At 57.0% G+C, this 20,825-nt stretch overlaps 1 protein-coding gene across 1 annotated transcript in view; it reads right to left on the minus strand.

Moving 5' to 3' along the window:
• SRRM3 (serine/arginine repetitive matrix 3) overlaps window positions 1-18,376 on the minus strand; it is a 55,612-nt gene extending 37,236 nt beyond the window's left edge. Inside the window, exon 1 of the mRNA XM_021086294.1 lies at window positions 18,207-18,376. The gene's annotated coding sequence lies outside the window, so the exon portion shown is untranslated. The remainder of the gene's footprint in view (window positions 1-18,206) is intronic.

Genomic DNA, 20,825 nt, shown 5'->3' on the forward strand with positions numbered 1-20,825 from the left:
CTTGCTGTGTCACTGCCCCTCTCTGAGCCTCTGATCCCAACCTGTGCCTGGGAGCATCATCCAGATTCTTCAGGAGGGCTCTTGGGGGTTTACAGAACAAAGCTGTTCTTCTAACCCCTGCTTGTTTCCTGCCATTCCTGGCCCAGCTCTGCACCCCAGTTCCGCCAGGCCTTCTCCTAGGGTACTCCACAAGCATCACCCACTGGCCAAGCCCCAAGTAGAGCTCCAGGATCCCTGCTCACTACCCACCCAGTGCTCGGCTCACGGCCTGAACCAGGGACATATGTGGGGCTTGGAGATGCCCACTGTCCTGGCCCATTGCAGCTCACCAGCACCGAGCTGGGTCCCTCATTCCCACTTCTCCACGCTGCTCACACTGACCCACCTCCTCCCTCCTGTTCCCGCCTCCACTCAAGCCCCTGGTCCACTCTGGCCACGGCATCCTGTCTGCCCCCCACAACCCTGGACCTCTTTCTGTTCATCTTCCATCAGCAACCGGGGAGATAGGTCCAGGAGCAAATCAGAGCATATCATGCCCTGATTAACAGCCCCCAGTGGCTGCCTGCCACCTTGGCTTAAAGTTGTGACATCGCCTGGTCCAGCCACCCCCCCTCCTGCTTCCACACAGGTTCTCATCTCTCTTGCATCCAGGCCTTTCCCCTGCTGCTACATCTTCCTGGGACCCTCTTTACCTGGCTCCCGCATGTCCTCAAAGTCCTGCCGACAGGCATCACAACCTTCTGGAAACTTCCCCTCACCCCCTGGCTTGGCGGTACCCTCCTGGTGCTCTCACCACTCACAGTGTCACTATGGGCTCACAGGTCTGGCTCACTTTGTGAGCTGAGGGCAGTTAGTCTCAGCTCCTAATGCCAGAAAAGTGCCTAAGGCACGTGGAGCCCAGTGCACAAGGGCAGAACAAAGAGACAGAAGGGAGGCGGGATAGAGGAACTGCAGCGTGGTCCCCCATACAGTGGGTGTGGCCCCTTTGTATCCTGCCTATCTTGCAGCTTCATCCTTTGCTCCACCTCGTCCCGCAGCCAGCATCCAGCCCCGCAACTTGGGTCATCTGTCCCCAAACATGCGCTCCCACTCCTTTGCACTTTTGCCCTGTGGTTCCCCTGTGCTGGAATTCCATTTCCTCTCTTCTTCAGCTGGGGAACTTCTGCACATCCTCCAGCACCCAGCCCAAATGTCACCTCCTCTGGGAAGCCTTCCCTGATTCTGAGGAAAGATGAGTCATTCCTTCCTTGTCCCCCCACAGCTTTTGTTCTTGCCTCTTTAGAGACTGAGGCTCAATCTGTTCTTTGTCTCTGACCTCTGTGCTAGCCCTTGCAGGAGAAGGGGCCACCCCTTCACTCCAGCTCCCCAGAGCCCACCTAGCACATGGCAATGCAGGAGGCATGCTAGGGTGTGGGGACAGAATGCTCAGGCCCCGGAAGGCGCATGGAGCCAGGTTCTGAGCATTGCTGCTCTGCGTGCTTTCCCTCTGCCATGGGCAAGGCTCCCCAGCCTAGAACTTGGCCTGAGCTCCTTGAGGGCAGGGGAGGGGAAGCTGGTGGGCGCGGGGCTGAATGCCCGCCGCTCTCCAGAGCTGGAGAAACTCTTTCCCGGCGCTAGGAGAATGGCTGGCTAAGACGGCTAGGCTGCTGAGGGCCGTCTTTCAGGAATGACTGAAGGAAAGGAGAGGGATGTGAAGACAGGGCAAATGCTGTCTGGATTTTCACGAGGACGGGTGGTGGATTCTACCAGCTTCATCTAGTGATGGAGGGTGTCAGGCAGGAATCCAAGGCTTGTTATTTTATTTTGGCCAGGGGTGGAAATTCTTGGGCCAGGGATCGAATCCACACCACAGCGTTGACGGCACCAGGCCCTTAACCTACTAGGCCACCAGGGAGCTCCCTGAGGCATGTTATTAAAAGGATTACCCCTGAACCCCTAGCGGAGAGGTTGGGCCCCTAAGAACAAGTCATTGCACACCAAGCCCACATCTTCCCAAGTCGTGGTTGCTGGATGAGAAGACTAGGGAGTTACTGCAGGCACGGGTCTCTCCATGAGGTATCTGGTATGATCTATTATGGAGTCCTTGTGAGATTTCATAAGGAGAAAGAGACACTGTGTTGGTGGGAAGTAACATTCTGTACTGTTTCAGTTGGTGGATAGATTAACCTGTGCTCAAAGGGAGCCGATTGATGGGTCAATGTCACGTTAGATGGGAGTGTCCAGCGGAGACCACAAGGCTCTGTCCTCACCCATGTCTGATCCAGTATGTTCACCACTGACCGGATGAACTTTGACAATCTGACAATCAGATTCACCCAGGGCACCACTTGGGGAGGCTCACAAATTCAGAGTCAGGACCTAAAAGGATTCGACAGACTGAAAAGATGGGAGGAATCTAAGATGAAACAGGAAGGTGAAAGCAGTTCCTCCCAGGATGAGTGAGAAGTGCCACATTCTGAAGCTGGGCCCCAAACTAACCTTCTAAAATTGGAACGGGGTAGACAGACTTCAGAAGCAGCATATTTAGGAAGACTTTAGCCATTTTCCATGGTCACAAAGCCCGTCCGAGTCAATATCGTGATATGGCTGCCAAAAGCACATGTTATCTTAGGCTGCATCAACAGAAATATAACGTCTAGAGTGGGGAGGTGAAACGCAAGTACAAGCGGTCAGAGTCCCTATCTTCAAATACTTGAAGGATCGTAGAGGATTTAGGACGAAACCGGCTGAGTCTGTTGGGGAGCTTGTTAGAAGTAGGTTGCGTTGCCAGATTTGTCAAGTAAAAATACAAGATGCACAGCTAAATTCATTTGAATTTCATGAATTTCATATTTGGGACATCCTCATACTAAAAAAAAGAGTATTCATTGTTTACCTGAAATTCACATTTAACTGGGTGTCCTGTTTTCATATGTGCGTCCTACCTAGACCTACCGAAGCCACATCTCTGCGGGGGGAGGAGAGGTCGTGTTTCCCCCGGGGATTCTGGCACAGAGCATCTATGACCGGCATCTGGGAGCCCGCATCAAGAGCAGCAGTTCTCAATTTCATTAGGTACCAGGGTCACCTGGAGGGCGTGTGAATCCTAGATGGCTACGTCCCACCCCCAGAATTTCTGATTGGGTAGATCTGGGCTGGGGTCTGAGAATTTGCATTTCTAACAAGCTTCTCCTGTGCGGCCCACGGATGAGGCTGAGAGAGAGGAGCAAGCCCCCAGCCGAGCTGGCTGGTTCCAGGAGAAAAAGCCAGGACTCCTGCAGGGAAGTCGTCCAAGGTAGGATTTTCTCCCCCCAACAATTGAAACTGTAAAAAGCTAAGCAGTTCCTCCCAGGATGAGTGAGTTCCCGTCACAGGAGCTGCTCAGATAGGAGGTGGACGATATTCACTCTACAAACACAGCAAAGCCAATCCGTATCCGTATCTTCTCACTGCCGCCCTACCCCCTCCCAACACACACACACACACACACACACACACACACACACACACACACACACGCTGGCGATTGGGTGATGGACAAGACTGTACCCCAGCAGCCCACAGGCTGCTCTGGGAAACGAGGCGGTATCAAGTGGTCCTGTGATAAAACTTGAGGAGGGTTTGCATCTCCGCCTGGTGGGTCGGGGCGGGCTTCCCAGAAGGGGTGAGGGGGGCTGGAGACAGGGACCAGAGCAGGTGGAGTCTGACCAGGATGCAAAAAGCAAACAGATGGGGCAGGACGGCGGCGGATTGGGGGTGGGTGAGGGAGGTGCCTCGGGTGACACCCGGGCCCTGGCTTGGGAGGCCAGGTGGCTGGTGCAGCCGTTTGCTGTGATGGGGAATATGGAGGGCACAGTGGGCTGTGTTAAGGGTGAGGGGCTTGTGAGGGTCCAGCAGGGAGCTGTGAGGTCCAGAGCCCTGACCCTGACTTGTTAAGGTCCTTGGGGACAGACACTGTGACTCTTTGGAGGCAGCATGGAGGAAGCCTTTTCTCTACCACTGACTGGCTGAGGGACCCCCGGCAAGTCTCTTTCCTTCTCTGGACCCTTGTCTCTCCATTGGGGAAGGGGGGCTGGACTCGAAGACCCCATAGGTCTTGGAGTTTCCTGGCACCCTAGCAGTTAAGGGTTTGACATTGTCATTTCTGTGGCTTGGGCTTGATCCCTGGCTTGGGGAACTTCTGTAAAAAAACCAAAACAAACCCTCAAAACCCATAGGTCTTTTCCTGCCCTGGAAATGTAGGTAGTACTATGTATGCACGCGGCCTGCTGAGCCTTCAGCCCGCCTCCTTCCCAGTGCTGTACGTAGTGGCCAGAGCCACAAGCTCCCCCCAGGGCTCAGCCTGAGGCTGTCACCAGCACCAGGTCAGGTCCCAAGGGCAGGCCCAGATGCTGCGCCAGCCAAACCCATGTGTAGATTTAAGTCCTGAAGCTCTAAAGCGTCTCCCCTTCTGCCAGCCAGGAAGTGGTTAAAAGACCAGAGCCCTGACCTCCAAGCCTCACAGCTGAGTCCCTGGGCTCGCCTCCTTCCCTCAGACCGCAGCCGGGGTCCCCCTGAGCTGGCCTGGCCAAGGACAGGATGGGACACAGTCTGGCTGCTGGTACCTGCAAGTCCAGCCCTGCTGGTAGAGATGAACTGAAGGTCAAACAGCCCATCTGTGCTGCAGGGCCGGCCTCGCGGCTGGTGAGCTCATCCCTCACCCAGCGCTCAGAGGGGTAGGGTGCCGAGGACAGTGGTGACCCGGCCAGGTCTGGGAGAGGGAGCAGAGGACCCCACGTGTGTCTGAAAAGGAGACTGGGGAGCCCGATGTGAGGCGGGGAGACAGGGCTGTGCTCTTGGGGAACTCAGGAGCCGAGCGACCCTGACCAGGTGGCTTAAACCCTATGCCGCAGTTTCTTTGCCTGTGAACTGGTCCTCATAGATGCCAGTCAGACTTGTTTCCGCTGAGCCACAACGGGAACCCCGGGATCATTTATTCTTTCAGCGACAAGCTTATTGTGAAGATAGATCCTTTTTGCCCCCCAACCCTGCCCCATTCTAGGGGAGCAACAAAGACCATGGAGGTTTACTTTAGCCTTCAAAAAGGCAATGATGTTTGGGGGTTCCTGTTGTTGGCTCAGCAGGATAAGAACCAGACTAGTATCCATGAGGATTTGAGTTTGGTCCCTGGCCTTGCTCAGTGGGTTAAGGATCCAGCGTTGCTGCAAGCTGCGGTGGAGGTTGCAGATACATTTTGAATCTGGTGTGGCTGTGGCTGTGGGGTAGGCCGGCAGCTGCAGCTCTGATTCCACCCCTAGCCTGGGAACCTCCACAGGCCACACCAAAGGGAAAAATAAAAAGGCAGTGATGTTTGAACTGGCCTTTGGAAGGATGAGTCTAAGGAAGGGGGAGTCCAAGAAGACTGAGGGCAGGGGTGTAGCGGGAGGGGGATGCAGGCACCGGGCGAGCCCTTCCAGAGAAAAAGCCTGGGGCGAGGGGGTGGGGGGCAGCAGCGAGGGGCCTTCTGCGTCTCCTGGAGAAAGAAATTCTTTGTAACTGCCAGGAACATAGAAACGTGATGACACTGACAAACACAGCGGAACCAGGTACTTAGGTTGTGAAACTAAGTCTGGGTCTTTATAAAAATGAGTGTGTAGCAACAATGGTTTTGTCAAGATATTTCATGAAGCCGGAAAAGAAAACCGTCTCCATTGTGTCCGAGGAATGTAGGCGAGCGCCTTGCCTTGCGCCGGCCCCGAACTGAGGCCGGGTTGTGCTCCTGACACCCATGACGTGTCCCCAGGGCAATAGGGGCAGGGGGCTCTCCTGTCAACCTCTCCCTTCCCTGTGGAGACCCTTCCCCAGCCCAGGAACACAGCATGGGGAGGCAGCAAAGGTCATCGGGCCATGGCTAGAACACACCAGCAGCCCTCCCTGTGCTCCCTGTCCGAGGGGGTGCGGCTGGGGAGTAAGGGCCACAGGACTGGGAGATGGCCCCTCAGCTCTAGGTCGCTAACTCTGGGTCACTCATCCACGTCACCGCTCTTCCGGGAACGGCCAGTCTGAGGCTCACGGGGGGAGATGCAGGGGGAGAAGCACTGTCACAGGAAGTGCTGGATGAGGGACGTGCGTGCGGCGGAGACATCAACTGAGCGGGGAGTGTGGAGAGGAGCACAGCTGGGAGGACTTCCTGGAGGAGGCATCTTGAAGCCTACGTTGGAGCTGGTGGGATGCAGAAGGGGAAGAAGGATGTTTTGGGCAGAGTGAGGGAAGAAGTCTTGGAGAGGAAAACAGGAAGCGCCCGAGCAGGACCACACCCTGCAGGCAACAGGGAGCCAGGGAAGGCTGGTGAGCTGGCGAGGCCATGGTCAGCTTTGCTGCTTAGGCCCCTGACTTGTAGTGGCCTTTGCCCTGGGGAAAGGTCTGACTCTAAGGGACAGCCCAGCCCATGTCAACCAAGACAGATCGGCAAGTGGCAGCAGAGCCACCCAAGTCACTATGTGCCGTAAAGCGACCTGACGTCTGGGCTCCATTTGGTCGTTAGTAAAGCAGGGTTCATAGAAGTACCTCCCCTTAGGGGCGAAGGAATTTATATACACGCAGTGCAGCTGTGCCCCGGGACGTGGTGAGTTCTGGGTATAAGTGTTAACTGTTGGTATTACCCGTAAACAATGCCAACTAATCTAAAGCACCTCAGGCATGAATGAACCAGGAAGACATATAGATCAGTAGCACAGAACCCATAAGGCAGAGAACGTACCAAATCAGTACCAGCTTGTGAAGACGGGTAGACACCAACCCACGTGGACCCGCAGGGACCCGTATTTGCAGCTAAGAAGATTCTGCAGGGTGAGGCCTGGGAGGAAGGCCTGGGCAGCCGGCAGGCCGGCAGCGAGAGGGTTAGCGGCTTGAATGCGCTTCCTCCCTGCCTCCTTGGAGTCTCTCGGGAGGCGCTGGCACCGATGTTTGTTACCCAACCCTGGAGAAGACGCTGCGGGGGGAGGGAGAAAGCTGAAAGCCTTCTTTTCAATTATTCAGCAGCCGGAGCTTCCTGACGCTCCTGTAGGAGCCAGAGGAAGGCTCTGGCCAGAGCCCCCAGGCTGGGTCTGGCAGGCTTGTGGGGAGGGCTGGTTGCAGGAGGGACAGGAAGCCTGACCTGCAGGGTACTGGCAGCGCAGCCTGGGCCACAGCCCCGGGGTCCTGCTCCTGCCCTCCCCGCTCCACCCCTGTGTGGGGCCCAGCTGTGCCTGTCCCCTTCCCCGCAGTCTCGGACGATGCTATGGGATGGAGGCAGGGGTGCTGGCCAAGTTCCCAGAGCCAAGGTGGGGTGTCCGGGGTAGGCAAAGGAGGGAGAGAGCCAGGCAGCTTAGCTGGTACCTCGTCCTGGGTGACCTGCCTAGCCTCTGTGTCTCTGACACACACACACACACACTCTGCTCCACCCAAGGACATGCTAGTGCAGGCTCCCCCTGTGCCAGGAATTCCTCCCCTTCCATGTACCTTAGAGAACTCTGCCCAAGCATCACCTCCTCTGTGAAGCCCTCCCTGACCTCTGCTGGAGGATGTGTCTCTGTGCTGCTCCCAGAGCCTCACCCTGTGGTTACCACGCTCAGCGTTGACCTTGTTCTGTTGTGACCGTTTGCTCCCTGGCCTAGGGAGGGCTGTCCAAGGGCTAGGGTGTCCACCTCTGTGTCCCCAGCGCCCAGCACAGAGCTTGGCACAAAGCAGCCATCTGTGAACATTGCTGTAACCCAGCCTGTGTTCGCACGGACTTATTTGTCTTACCACTGCCATCTCTGGGGGCCTCAGTGGGAAATGTCCCCACTTCTGGCTCTCAACATGCCCAGACGCTGTGAGTGGTGATATCCTCAAAGGCCACATTGTCATTTACTTTGAGAGCTTTGGAGTCCTGCTCTGTCACTGCATGGATAGGAAGGGTTTGCCTGGCACCTCGGCTCCTGCCCATCAGCCCAGGCCAGAGCAGAGGAGCCGGATGGCAAATCCCCAGAGACAGAGAGGCCTCAGCAGTCTACTTCCTACAGAGGTGCCCACAGTGGAGGCAATACAGTGTCGTGAGACCAGCGCACAGTAGTGTAGCCACAGGCCATGGGGGAGCCAGGAACTCGGAAGGGGTGCATCAGCGGAGGACAGTGGGGAACCCACAGACCGAGACAGGCCAGTGTTCTAGACAGTGGAAGAGAGCAGCATATCCCATACTGGTCACTGAAAAGAACACACCGGTTCGACCCACAAGACAGCCTGTGTAGACCAGAACTGAACCCAACAAGCGAGGAATGTTTTAGTTTCCCCTCCAAGGTCCTCGCGGAACAAAGGAAGCCCTGCCCCCACCCAGCCCACTCTGTTCCTTTTCAGGACCCTCAGTGGCCTTCGGGGAGCTGTCGCCTTCCAGCCAGGGAGCAGAGCGCTTCCCTGCGGCTGCCTGAGTTCTGGTGGAGTTTCGGAGAGGGGGAGGGGAGAGCGAGAAAGAACCTGTTCACCGCTGAGCTGTGGCTATCGGGCGTGGGCTGCCGGGGAGGTGGCGATCTCTGTGCCCTGGGGAGGGTCCCAGTCGGATGGCCTGAGTGAGGGGTCCTAGAGAGAGCCACCTGGGTGTCAGGACTCCCTGCTCTCTGAGGATCCTCCCAAGCTGGCCCCCGGAGCTGACCCTGGAGTGAAATCAGAGGAGTCCTGCGCTGTCATCCGTTTCCATGACCTCTTTACCCGCTTCTCCTCCTGCAAAGATCAGACCCTCCCAGGTTCACACCGAGGAGGCTGGGCTGAGGCAGGGGCAGTGGGGCTAGAAGCTGCTTGGCCAGATCTCTTTCCTCACTTAGGCTTCAGTTTCCCCCATCTGGACTAAATGCCAGGCCTGGAGCCTAGTGGGGCTGGGGTGGGGGTGGGCTCTGAGACCCTGGCCGCCCGACACTTGGTAGAATCAGAGTTGGGTGGTGATATGTCCACCTCCCCAGCTCCGGTGCTACCAGCAGGAAGGGGGGGTGCTGGACAGACAGACAAGCCCCTTCCACTCACTGGGGAGGGTGAAGCAGGGAGACAGGGCAGCTGCCTCCACGGCCCACACAATCTCATTATGGAAAATTCCCTCTATTGACTCAGCTTTAATCAGGCAGGCTGCCCTGGGCATCCCCCCAGGTTTCTGCTGGGCTGGGTGAGATCAAAGAGAGAGCAGGACTGGGGGCTGGAGCCTCGGTCTGCCATTCCCATCGATCCAGATGCGCCTCTTGTTGCTAGGCAACAGCCTCCAGTCTCTCCTGGTCCTTCCTCCCCTAGGGGCTGTAGGATTGGGCAGTAAAGGGAGAGAGAGACCCCGCATTCATTTGCTAGGTCTTCCATTACTGAGCTAGAGCTCTCTGTTACTGGGCCCGGAGCCTTCCTCCTCCCCGGAAGGGATCCCCATCCTGGGAACTTGAGCGTTCCCACCAAAACAGACCCCTTTTCTCCCCTTACATTTGTAATCCTCTCCAGAAGGCTCAAAATCCACACCTCCTATGCCCCATGTAGGCACTCTATCAGGAAGACAGGCAGGGATCTGCCAGAGAGGGGAAGGGACCCTGGGGGGTGGGGGTGGGGTGTCAGTGAAAAAGTCCGGACGAAGCTGCAGGCTGTCATCTTCCAGCCCAGCGTTGGACTGGATACGGGAGCCATTTAATTTTGAGAGAATGGCTCTGAAGATGAATTCACACTCCCAGTTTTGAGTGGGTTGGCTGTTTTTTTTTCCCGTTCTCCAAAACGTAGGATGCATTTCATAGTAGTTTTTTTCTTTTTTGTTTCAAGTGCTATAATTTAAAACTGTAAGTTGTGTTTTAAAACAGACATAAAAATGTACTGTGGGTTTTGGGGGCTGTCATTGACTAAATAATGCAAATCTGATCATTTCATCATAGTTTAATACTTTGCATATTTTATCTACCCTATACTGCTCATCTTTCCCCTTTCTTAAAAACTGTGTGCTCTTCACCCCCACGGCTGTTAGGTGGTGACCTACTTATATCATGGCATATTTAGGATTTTGAGGTCTCTCCCCCTCCAAGGTCTTTACAGCCCCTGAGGTTGGAAAGTTTTTCACTCTTGCCTCTGGTCCCTCATCAGACCTTTTGTAAAATGCAGTGAAGGGGGAGGGAGAGGGGGTGCCCTTCCCAGGTGTGAGGACACAGGACTCAGGAGTCCGAGGGCCCAGCCCCGAGGGCTGCTGGGAGATGGCCAGGCCCTGGGCAGCAGTCCCGGTGCCCTTGGTCCTACTGCTGCCTGTCACCTGCTCCCCCAGCTCCACAGCGTAGTGGCGGCTCCTCCTCGGCTCCCCTGCCCAACCCCAGTCACACACTTCAACGCTGAGAGGCACAGCTTTCCAGGGTCCTTGACAAATGGTAGCCAATTAATGTCAATTAATCTGATTAGCCTAAATAGTTAATTAAGCAGTTAATTAACAGCGTCATTGACAATAACCTATGGCTCCCGAGGGACTGTGGGTGGGAGGCAGGAATGGCAGGGGGGCGGGGACCCCCCTGCTCCAGGAAGGGGTAAACCCTTAAGTTTAGGTTGAGGGTAGGGGCAGCCCGTGCAGCTGTGTTCCCTCTGAGTCTCGGCCTTGCTCTGCCCTCAGCCCCAGACTCTTCCTCAGGGTATCTGACCCCACCCTGGCCACAAACCCTTCCCAGGGTTGCGGGGGGGAGGGTCTGATTTCTGTGAGAGGCTGAACCTCAGCACAACAGAGGAGAGAAAGCACACCCCTAATCCTAGTGAGGAGTCCCTGTCTCTGCCACCACCCCCCCCCCCAGATCACACTGCTCATAGCTTACAGCCCGACCAGGGCCGCGGTTCCCCAGCTGCAGAGCAGCCCTGGAGGGGAGCTGTCGTCCTTCAGCCTGTCCCGCAGATGAGGAAAGCGAGCCCCTCCTGTATGCCGGGCCCTGTGCTTGCATTGGGTCCCGGCAACGATGAACAGCACAGGGCCTCTGCCTTCCAAGGGCTCCTCGTCTGCGGTGTCCCAGAGCGGCACAGCCTACTGCATCTTAGCTAGGTGACGCTGGTGACATTATTTACCTCTCTGGGCCCCAGGATCTGCGGCTATGACCCGGCTCCTTTGTGAGATGTGGTGAGGACTGAGTTAGGACCCGTGAAGCCCTTGCAGCTGTGCCTGGCACATGGGAGATGCCAAATGAGTGTTGGTGATGGTGAACGAGGGAGATGGAAGCGAGAGCAACCATCAGGGCAGAGTAGGAAAGGGGCCGAGAAAGAGGCGGGACCAGGCACCTGGGGACACTGCACAAGAGACGTGTGCAGGGGCTGAAGTTCAAGGAGGCAGAGGAAGAGGGAAGGAGGGCATCCAGGCAAAGAGAACAGCATCTGCAAGCAGTGAGGCCCCGGTTCTCATGGCCGACCTGGGCTGCCCCTGGGGAGTAGACCCCCCGGCCCTACACTCGGATCCTGAATGAGGGGTCCCAGGAACCTGCTGTTCACGGACTGTTCTGGAAATACCAAGGCAGGTACTCTGCACCTAGAGACCACAGCTGCGGTGGTTCTGAGAGTCCCAGGCTGGGAGGAGCAGTTGCAGCCGCAGAGTCCCCAGACCATGGGACTCCGTGTCCTGAAAGCACGCGGCAGGCCCCCATTCGCTCCATCTGTCCAAATCATGCTCGCCCTTCAGGCGTGACCTTCCGGAAACAGCTCCGGCCATGTGGTTACCTGCTGGAAACATCCCTTGGCTTCTCTGCCACCTACAGGAGAGAGGCCAGACTCCCCAGTGGCGGGGAGGCCGCTCACGAGGCCTCCCTCTCCAGCCTGGTTCCCTGTTCTTGGTCTCTCCAGCTACACAAGTCACCACCCGGGGCTCTTTCTTCCTCCATGTCCCCGCTCATGCTGTTCCTTCTGCCAGAAATGCCCTTCCCCATCTTCTCCCGCTGGCAACCCTCATCCTCTGAGGACCATCTGTGAAGCTGGCTTCAAAGTCAACCAGGCGGGCACGCCCCTGCCCCAACACCAGTGCCCAGGCAGCCCTCAGGATGCTCCCACACAACCCATCTCCAAATGTTCACCAGCTCATGGACCCTCTCCCCACTAGACTGAGGGCAGCGCCTTCCTTTCTCCAAAGAGCTTAGGGACGACGATGATAATTGAACTTTCAGTTGAGAGGATCTGTTGAGCAAGTGTTTGATGAGTGAGTGAATGACCGTCTCTGACGATGATAATTGAACTTTCAGTTGAGAGGATCTGTTGAGCAAGTGTTTGATGAGTGAGTGAATGACTGTCTCTGCTTTCTGCTGTGTGAGGAGCAGAGGACAGAGGAGGAGACAATTTGGGAGGCAGAGAAGAGAGCTATTCTGGGGACAGTAATGAATGGGTCACGAGGACCAAGGAGCACATGTCAGCCTATGTCAGACAGGAAGGGGGGACAGGACTATGCAGAGGCAGGGCCTGCCGAGTGTCCCAGCTTCCCTTCCATCCTAGAGGTCCCCTCTGGCCCCTACTGGGATAAAAGGTGGCTGGGCCCCTCTGCCTGTCCTGAAGCCCACTTTTCTAACCTGGTCCTCTGGTGCTGATGGCTTTGCCAGCAGCTGCCGCTGCCCCACGGGACGTCCTCTCTCCCTGGAGTGCGTGCACATCCATCCCGTCAAACCTCCCGAGGTGCACCTCCGGTTCTGCCCTCTGCAGGGCTGCCCTCACCACCTTCCTGGCCTCTCACCTTCGGTCTCTCTCCATCCTCCTCCTCCCAAAGGCAGCTAGAGCTTCCTTAAGTGCAAATCTGACCATTTCAGGACATTGCTCCGAAGCCATCCCTGACTCCCATCACTTTCCAAGTAAATTCCCAGCGCTGACAGGGGTTTGGAGGTCCTTTGAGACCTGTCCTGGCTCACGGCTCCCCCGGGGTGCCCCCTTTCCTCGCACGCCCTCTATGTCATGGCTGCATTAGATCATTGACTGTCCCCCAGTTCACCAGGACTTTTCATACGCCTGTGTCGTGGCCCAGCTGTTGTCTGGAGCACCATGCCTCCCCCTTCTGTCTGGCACCTTCCCCGTGTCGTTCTCCAAAGCCCAGCTTAAAGGTCCCTCTCTCAGAAGCCTCCTCTGGCTGCCCTCATCACCGTGGACATCTTCGTTATAGCAGAACCTCCGTGGTCGTCACTGTCAGTTCCCTCGTGCCTCCCTTTCCCACGAGTCTGGGAGCCCGTCAAGATCAGGGTCAGTGTCTGATTCACCTCTCTGTCCCTAGGGTTCAAACCATGCCCAGAAAATAGGAGGCGCTTAGTAGATGTTAGCTGTGTGGTCTCACACATTCAAATGGCTGCCTCCTCCGGGCAGTGCGCTGGGCTTTCTCCCTCTGCGGGTTCTTTCACACTCATTACCTGATCACTTGTCAGTGCGCACCTGGAGCAGGCAGTATTATGCCCATTTCACAAGGGAGAAAACACACTTGGTTGTGGAGGTTGGAGACTAGATGTGACCAGAGCCCAGGAGATGGGCAGCCACCTGGTTCCCGGTTCTGAGCTCCCTCCTCCAAGGTCTGGGTGGGTCCAGGTTCTATCCTGGCCCGAGGATGTCTGGCACTCCCCTGGCAGCCCTGGCCCTCCCCGCCTGGGTCCCTGGCAGAGGGGTGTGCTGAGAAAGCGGGTCTTCCTCAGTCCCTGGCTGACCCTGACACAGGCCTCAGAGCCATCCTCCTTGAGGGACACCCACAGCCACCAGACCCCCAAGGTGTGACCCGGCCCAGAGGGCGGGGGAGGGCGAGGTTCTCCCCTTAGCTCCCTGGCTCCCTGGGAAGCAGCTCCCTGTGCACAGTCCTCATATGGCCATGAAAATACACTTTTTTTTTTGAAAAGTACACTTTTTGCAGAATCTTTAAAGACATCAGAGAATTCTCACTATAGAGTGAAAAGCAGCATGCCCTCAACGGGGTGTTCCCAGCTATTTACTGCTCTGCAGCATGAATGCATGGACAAGGTCTTTATAGGAAATACCTGTGCTGGCTGCAGCTAGCTCTGGCTGGGGGGACCACACGTGACTTTTTCTCTCTCCTTGGCTTTTCCGTTTCCCACGTCTTGCTCTTGCCCAAGAAGGTGCCACTCCAAAGACCAAAAGAATTCGATGAAACTGACTTTTGCTTGTCTCCATCTGAGGGAGTTTTGGGGATGGGGCTCAGCACAGGGAGGGGTCCCAGAGCCACAGGCCACATCAACAGTAGAAATCAACAGGCCAGGGGCCCCCTGGCTCACTAAGCTTCCTGGGCCTCAGGGTCCAGCTCCCTGGGCTCAAGCCGCCCCCTAGTCCTAACTGGCTCCAGCAGGATGCTGAGGGAGCCGTGGCCCTGCCCGCCAGCTCCAGCTGGCACAGCAGCCTCTGCAGTGGGCAGGAGTCCAGGGCGGGGGCGGCAGGATGCTGAGGCCGGGCTGACTGCCGAGGAAGCAGTGTCGCAGACGGATGGGCCGGCGGCTTTTGGCTATAAGGGGGGAGCCCTGGAGGTGGGGGGCTGCTCTGGAGCCAAGGCACACATGGCCGCTGAGGCCTTTCTCCCAGGCCAGTGGGCAGCCTGGGCCTGGCTCACCTGCCTAGGTCCCCTGAGAGCTCCATCTGGATGACACCGAATCAACAGGGCATGGCCTCTGGGGAGGGAGCTGTCGCTCCCCTGTGCTCATGACCCAGAGGAGGGTGGCGGGACAGGAACCCAGAGTGTCAGCAGGCAGTAATCCACAATGAAGACCCAGGCTGGGCGAGGCTGGCGCCTGTAGCTGTGGGTAATGGTGCCTCCTGCCCTCTCACCGTTCTCCCCCCTCTAGCCCCTCCTCCCCTCTGAACTCATCCTGTCCCTCGTCTCCCACTCATTGGTCGCCCTCCCTTCTCTGAGTACCACCTCCCTGAGCGCCCCCCCACCCTCCCTCCCTGCCCAGCCTCCTGCCCTCAGTGACTGCCCTCTCTGTTCCTTTCTGTCATTAAATCCTTCCCCCTCTCTGAGCTTCCGACCTTTTCATTGAGCCCAGGTGTTGGAATTGAGAAGGAACTTGCCCATTTCTCGCTCCTCTCTCCACACGGCCTGGACTAGTGGCCACCCCGACCCACTCCCTCTGCAGGGCGCTGCATCCTCTCTTTAGAGCATCAGCTGCAAAGTCCCTCCCTCTCTCTGGGACTCTGTGATGTGTCCCTCTCCTGCTTCCCTGGATGTGTCCTGGGGGATGCCTGGGCTTTGGTGGACAACTCTGGGAGGTGTGTGGAGGGCATCCGGCAGGGTCCTTGCAGGTCATCAAAAGTCTTGAGCCAGAAGGGCTCAATCCTGGCTCGGTCACAGAGTCCTGGGGTCTCTGGGTGAGCCTCTGGCCCTCTCCAAACCATATTTTCCTGTTTTGAGTCAAGACCCCAAGTTTGTAGTTAGGAGGGATGTGTGAATTTTGAATCTCAGCTCCATTGAATAAATCTAACCCTCAGACATTGGAGGTGAATCCTACCTCTGCTGATGGAACTACAGGCTTCCTGACACATTTATGGGGCAGAAAAATCTTAAGAGTTTAGTGCTAGCAGGGCCTTTGGCGGGGGGTATTGTCTGGTCAAACCCCATCATTTAATGGTTGAGGACACTGAGGCCCAGAGATGGGAAGAAAAGTGTTCAAGGTCACACAAGGAGCCAGGGTCAGAGATGGGCCCAGAAGGAAGGTCCTTGGACACCCGCGCACCTGTCCTAGAGCCCTTCAGTCACCTCCATCGCTTGCCATCCCCAAGCCCTGCCAGCCTACAGTGTCCTGGCTGATCCTCACCCAGGAGAGAGTGGGGAATCGAGAACAGAGTGGTACTGTGGAAGCCACACTGGGCCCCTAGGCTTACACCAAGACCTTGCTCCATGACCTTGGGAAATCATGTCACTTTCAGGCTTTGTTTTGCTCCCCTGTGAGAGGGAGACAGTGGCACATTTGGCGTCAGGTTATGTGAGGATGAAACGAGTTAGTGTACGGGAAGTGACAGGCCCATGACAGGGGCTCAGAGTGCGTGTAGGAGTTCAGGAGAAGGGGGTGGGCTCTCCCCATATCCTCAGCCGCACCCCTGGCTGGCGGCCCCACCCACAGTAAGAAGCGGGCAGAGGAAAAGTCAGTAAGGAAGGCTGACCCTAGCAATGCTGGCAGTTGCTTGCAACTGTGGCCTCATCTCAGGGGGTGAGGGCAAAGTGCTTAGAAAGGAACGGGCGGCTACCAGCTTGCCGAGGTCAGCAAGCGGATGGCAGGCAGTGAAGTTGGGAGTGGGTGCAGCAGGGAGCAGATGGGCCTGCCAGACCCAGACTTCTTCTCTGGCAGACGTGACAATGGAAGGGGGTGGGTTATGGTGGGGGCACCCAGCTGGAAAGTTCAAAGCCCATTCTACCACCGAGTATCCTGGTGACCTTGGGGGGAGGTAGCTCCTCACTGCAATGCCTGCCTTCACCCACATACCTCGGGCACCTCACCTGGGGAGCTGGCATCCTGAATCAAGAAATGGGCATTTAGCTGGGTCTTGGTATCAAAGGGCTTGGACAGGTTATCAGCTCCACTCCTGCTCCAGGGAAGACAGCTTGGATGGTTTCATGACCTTGGGAAAGTCATTCAAGTCTCATTTCTGGGTTGTGAAATAGGGACACTGACAGCTTCCTTGTTAAGTTTTTGTGAGGGTGAACTGGCTTAATTCTAGCGTTGTGCCTAGCATAGAGCCTGGTACAAGGCCCTTGGCCGAGGTCCACCTCCTCTGGGAAGAGAAAGATGTGCTTCAAAGAATGCTGAAGGCTTTCGCACCATTGTTTAGCTCCTCCTTAAGACCTTTCTTGTACTTGATTTACTAACACTTGCCTAGCATTTTACAGCTTAAAACTAATTTCTTATCCAGCATCTGGATTATTTCTTTGATGCCACAGTAGATACTGCTGGTGCTATAAGGATGGGGAAACAGGCTCAGAAAGGTTAAGTGGTTTACCTGAAGTCACAGAGCTTAGAGCCCAGGTCTCTCACACTTCAAAGTCCATGACTCCCCACCCACTCAACCCCACCTTTTAAAATCCAATCAACTCTTTTATTCACTCTTCAAGAATTCCTCCTCCATCTCTCACAGGAGAGTAGGATGGGGCATAAAGTTAAGGAACCAAAAAGCTGGTGCTGTGTGGGAGCACTTTCTTAGCCAGCTGGGTCCCATTTCTGGCTGGGGAAGGAGCTGGTACCTGCTGGGGCCATGACCTTAAGATGCCCCCTGAACAGAGAAACTCGCTAAACCCTGCCCTGCCCACTCTCAAAGTACCTGCCTTTTCTCTTGTCGCAGGACAAAAGAGCAGCCAAGGTCCCCTGATGCCAGAAGGGGATGAGTGAGGGAGGTCTTAGGAGAGTGAGAAGTTATGGCTGGGCTAGAGCACAGGCACTGGAGCGCCAGGCCAGACAGACCTGGGTGCTCTTCTCCTGCCCCCCCGCTCCATCCCCACAATAGACCTGCTGCCAGGAGCAGGAACTGCAGGAGGCTTCAACACTGTCCAGGCAGGAGCCCTGGGAGGGAGGGGGGAAGAGGATGCAAGGAAGAGGCTGCGTCTGTTCTCTATCCTTTTTACCAGGGATTTGCTCTAGGGTTGGTTGTACCCACTCTGAGCTCCAGAAACTCTCCCTGGGCACCCGGAGAGACCACAGAGAACCCTCCTCAACTCCTAGTGGCTCTCAGCTCTTCTATGTCCTCCATTCTCTTCCCAGTGTGAGAATAAATGCCATCCTGTGTGAGACCCAGTTCTCGTTGCCAGCTTCTGCCTCCCCAGGGGCATTTGGGCAGCTGGGAAAGGGGCCAGACTATCCCTTATGCTGCCATCCCGTGCTGGACAGAAGCCCAGCTTTCAGGTGGGGGCCTGCTCCCTTCATCCGTCCAAGTGACCAGCACCTCCATGGGGTCTCTTCATTGGTCTTTCCCTTCCCTGGGGAGCAGGTCCTTCTCCTCAGTCGGGGAGGGCAATTGGACTGCAAATGGGGGCCTCTATAGCATCCTTACGAGCCAGGCCATGGTCATTTATGCTCGGTGGAGTCCTGCCCATGACCCGGCAGGGTTCTCACTTTCTCCATCCTCAGAGAAATGAACAGCATTCCTGTCTCTGATCCCCAGGTGCCTCGCACCCGCGACCAAACACACTAACAGTCCCCCAACACCTACCCTCTGCTGGGGGGTCTGGACCCTGGGCCCCCGCTTGGCTGGGGAGGCCCAAGGTTCAACCCAGCCCCAGCCCCTCTGGGAAATGCCCCCGCCCCTCCAGGGGCTCTCACCTCCCAGCTGACTGCTGCGCTCCGCCGGGCGCTGGAGCCAGGCCCTCTGGCACCGCTCGTCTGGGAGGCCTCTGGGCCGCCTCCTCGGCTCGGTTCGGCTAGGCAGGGCAGCTCCGCGGCCCCCGCGGCCCCGCGTCCTCCGTCTCCCCGCGGGCGCCGCTGCCGATTGCTGAAATGCTGGACAGCGCACCACCATGGAGGCGGCCTCCCTGCTCGCTTGCCGGCCAGAGCGGCCCAGTGCATACATCGCCCTCTACAGGCCTGGAGGCCATCCGCAGCTGAGGCGATGGACTGGGCGTGGGGGGCAGGAGCTGCCACTGCAGCGTGACTTGTTCCACGCCTTACGGGTCGGGGGGCGGGGGGCAGGTAGGAGTAGGCTCCTGGGGCAAGGGCTCCAGCTGGGATGCTCCCCTTTCTTCGTGCATCCTGGTGGCCTGAGCGAGGCCAGGCAGAGTGGCGGGAAACATCCCAAAGGGAAGAGGATTTTGAGAATGGAATCGCTGAACCTTAGTGGCGCTGCATTGGCTGTCTGGAGTCCTGAGTTCAAGCCACCCTTTGGTTACTCTTCCTGGCCTTGGGTAGCCTGTTGTTCTGCAGCTTCCACCTCCATTTCCTTGGGTGGACAATGAGCCCGTGGAGGGGAGGGGACTCCCGGTGGGGAGGGATCTGCAAGCAGCACTGGAAGCACACAGATCTTTGCCTAGTGAAAAGGGGAACAGGCACTCAAGCAAGGCCTTTGCTTGGAGCCACTAGTGGTATCCCCATGGCTGTCTCAGGAAGCAGGGCTGGAAGTGCCAGAGCAGACCCGAGGCCGGGCAGGGACTAGGATGAGGCAAGTGAGTCACCTGGGGCACAGATGAGAAGGCCTTTGCACAAGTGTATGTTGTGAATCTCTGTGGGTTTACTTGCGTACGTGCCTGTGTCTAAATACCTGTGTCTCTGTCTATATTCCTGTCTGAGAGTCTGTGTCTGTGTGCCCTCCTCCCCTCCCAAGCTTCTTCCCCTACATGTGTCTTTGGAATGTGTGTTGGGGTGAGTGTGTGTGTGTGGTTGGGATCCTGGCACTGCAGGCCCATTGGTCTGCAGAACAAAGCTTCGATTGGGGGAGAGGGATGGGCTACAGCTGCTGCTGCCATTACTGCAGCCCCATAGCCCCAGGAGTGAGTCCTCTGCTGGTCTCCTGCCTTCTGGCTGCATGAATCTTTCATATGATGGGGCCTTGAGCTGGCCTGGCCCCCACGTTTGCTTCCCCTGTCTGGGAGGGGCTGCCCTCTTTGCCTGGCTGTGCCTCCCAGGGCAGAGCAGGGGGTAGGTGATCAAGGGCTGGGAGAGGGGGCCCTGGAGGGCCCATAGGCCTCTCCTTGCCTGGGAAGCTGTGGTTGGGTTAGTGGTGGGAGGGGGTGGAGGAGAGCTGAGGAGGCGCAGGCCTGCAGCATCCTCCCCGACTGAAGCCCTTCCTTAAATGAAGTCAAGTTAGCTTTTTGAAACTTCACCTCGCTGATTGGGTTCCTGACCAGCCCCAGCCTCAACTCAGTTGGGGACCAGTGCCTGGGAACACTTGGCCCCAGCTGGACACACCTCTTCTGCCCTCCCCACATCTGCCTTTGCTTCCCTCCATCTGGCTTCACAGTGGGACCTGCTTTAGGGGAGAAGGGGAGAGGGGCCTGCAAGCTGGCTTCCAGCAAACCTCCCCCACCGCCCCAGGCCCTCTGTTCTACCAGAGCGGGACAGGACAGGGAGCCCTGGAAGCCTAGGCAGCCTCTCAGCCGCAGTAGCCCCTCTCACGCCTTGCCCTCGCTCCCTCGCCCTGGGTCTGAGGAATCGGCCTCTGTCTTGGTCTCCCCACCAGCCTGCCAATTTTCCAGAAAGAGCTTCTTCCTGTGTGTTACTCATTTCAGCAAATGTCATCACCATCTGTGCTGGTTTTTCTCCAGTAGCCCCTCTGGTCCATTCTCATCCTTCTCGGCCCTGCTCAGGGCTTCGGGAGGCTGACCTCTGCAGACTGATGACACGGGTTCCCTTGCTCTTGGCTTCTGGTTGGTTTCATCCAAGGGGAAGCATCACCAGGAGAATGAAGGGCAAGCGGAGAGAGAAGGTAGGCATTTGTTCCCCTGTTGCGTTCCTCTCCAGTGGCTCTGTGCCCATGGCTGTGTTCTTTTGGTCAAGCTCTGACATTCAGTTTGCTCCCTGTGACACTTCAAGCCTAGAGGTGGTGACAGTTCCTGCTGTTATAAGTCTCTGGGTGGTTCTCTGTTCCCAGACCGGGGATCGAACCTGGGCTGCAGCCGTGAAATGGCCGAATCCTAACCATTAAACCACCAGGGAACTCCCCTCTGGGTGTGTCTCCATCCCTCCTTATTCCGTTTTCCTCTCCCCACCCCCATCTCTGTGCACAGTCCCTTCGTCAAATGCTCAGCAGGTAAACCTTCAGAGGTGCTGTTGACTTCATTCCGGGTCCCAGACCCGTGCGCCCTCTGTCTCCTGAGACCAGTCTCCAGGTCAGAGCCCTGTGAATCCTCGGGCCCTCCAGTTGCCGCTTCTCCCTGCAGACCTGCTACCTCCTGGAACTCTGTCTCTTCCTCACCCTGCCACCCCTGCCCTGCGGGGCTGGGACCCTGC

The sequence above is a fragment of the Sus scrofa genome, chromosome 3 (assembly GCF_000003025.6).
Source record: "Sus scrofa isolate TJ Tabasco breed Duroc chromosome 3, Sscrofa11.1, whole genome shotgun sequence".
NCBI classification, from domain to species: Eukaryota; Metazoa; Chordata; class Mammalia; order Artiodactyla; family Suidae; genus Sus; species Sus scrofa.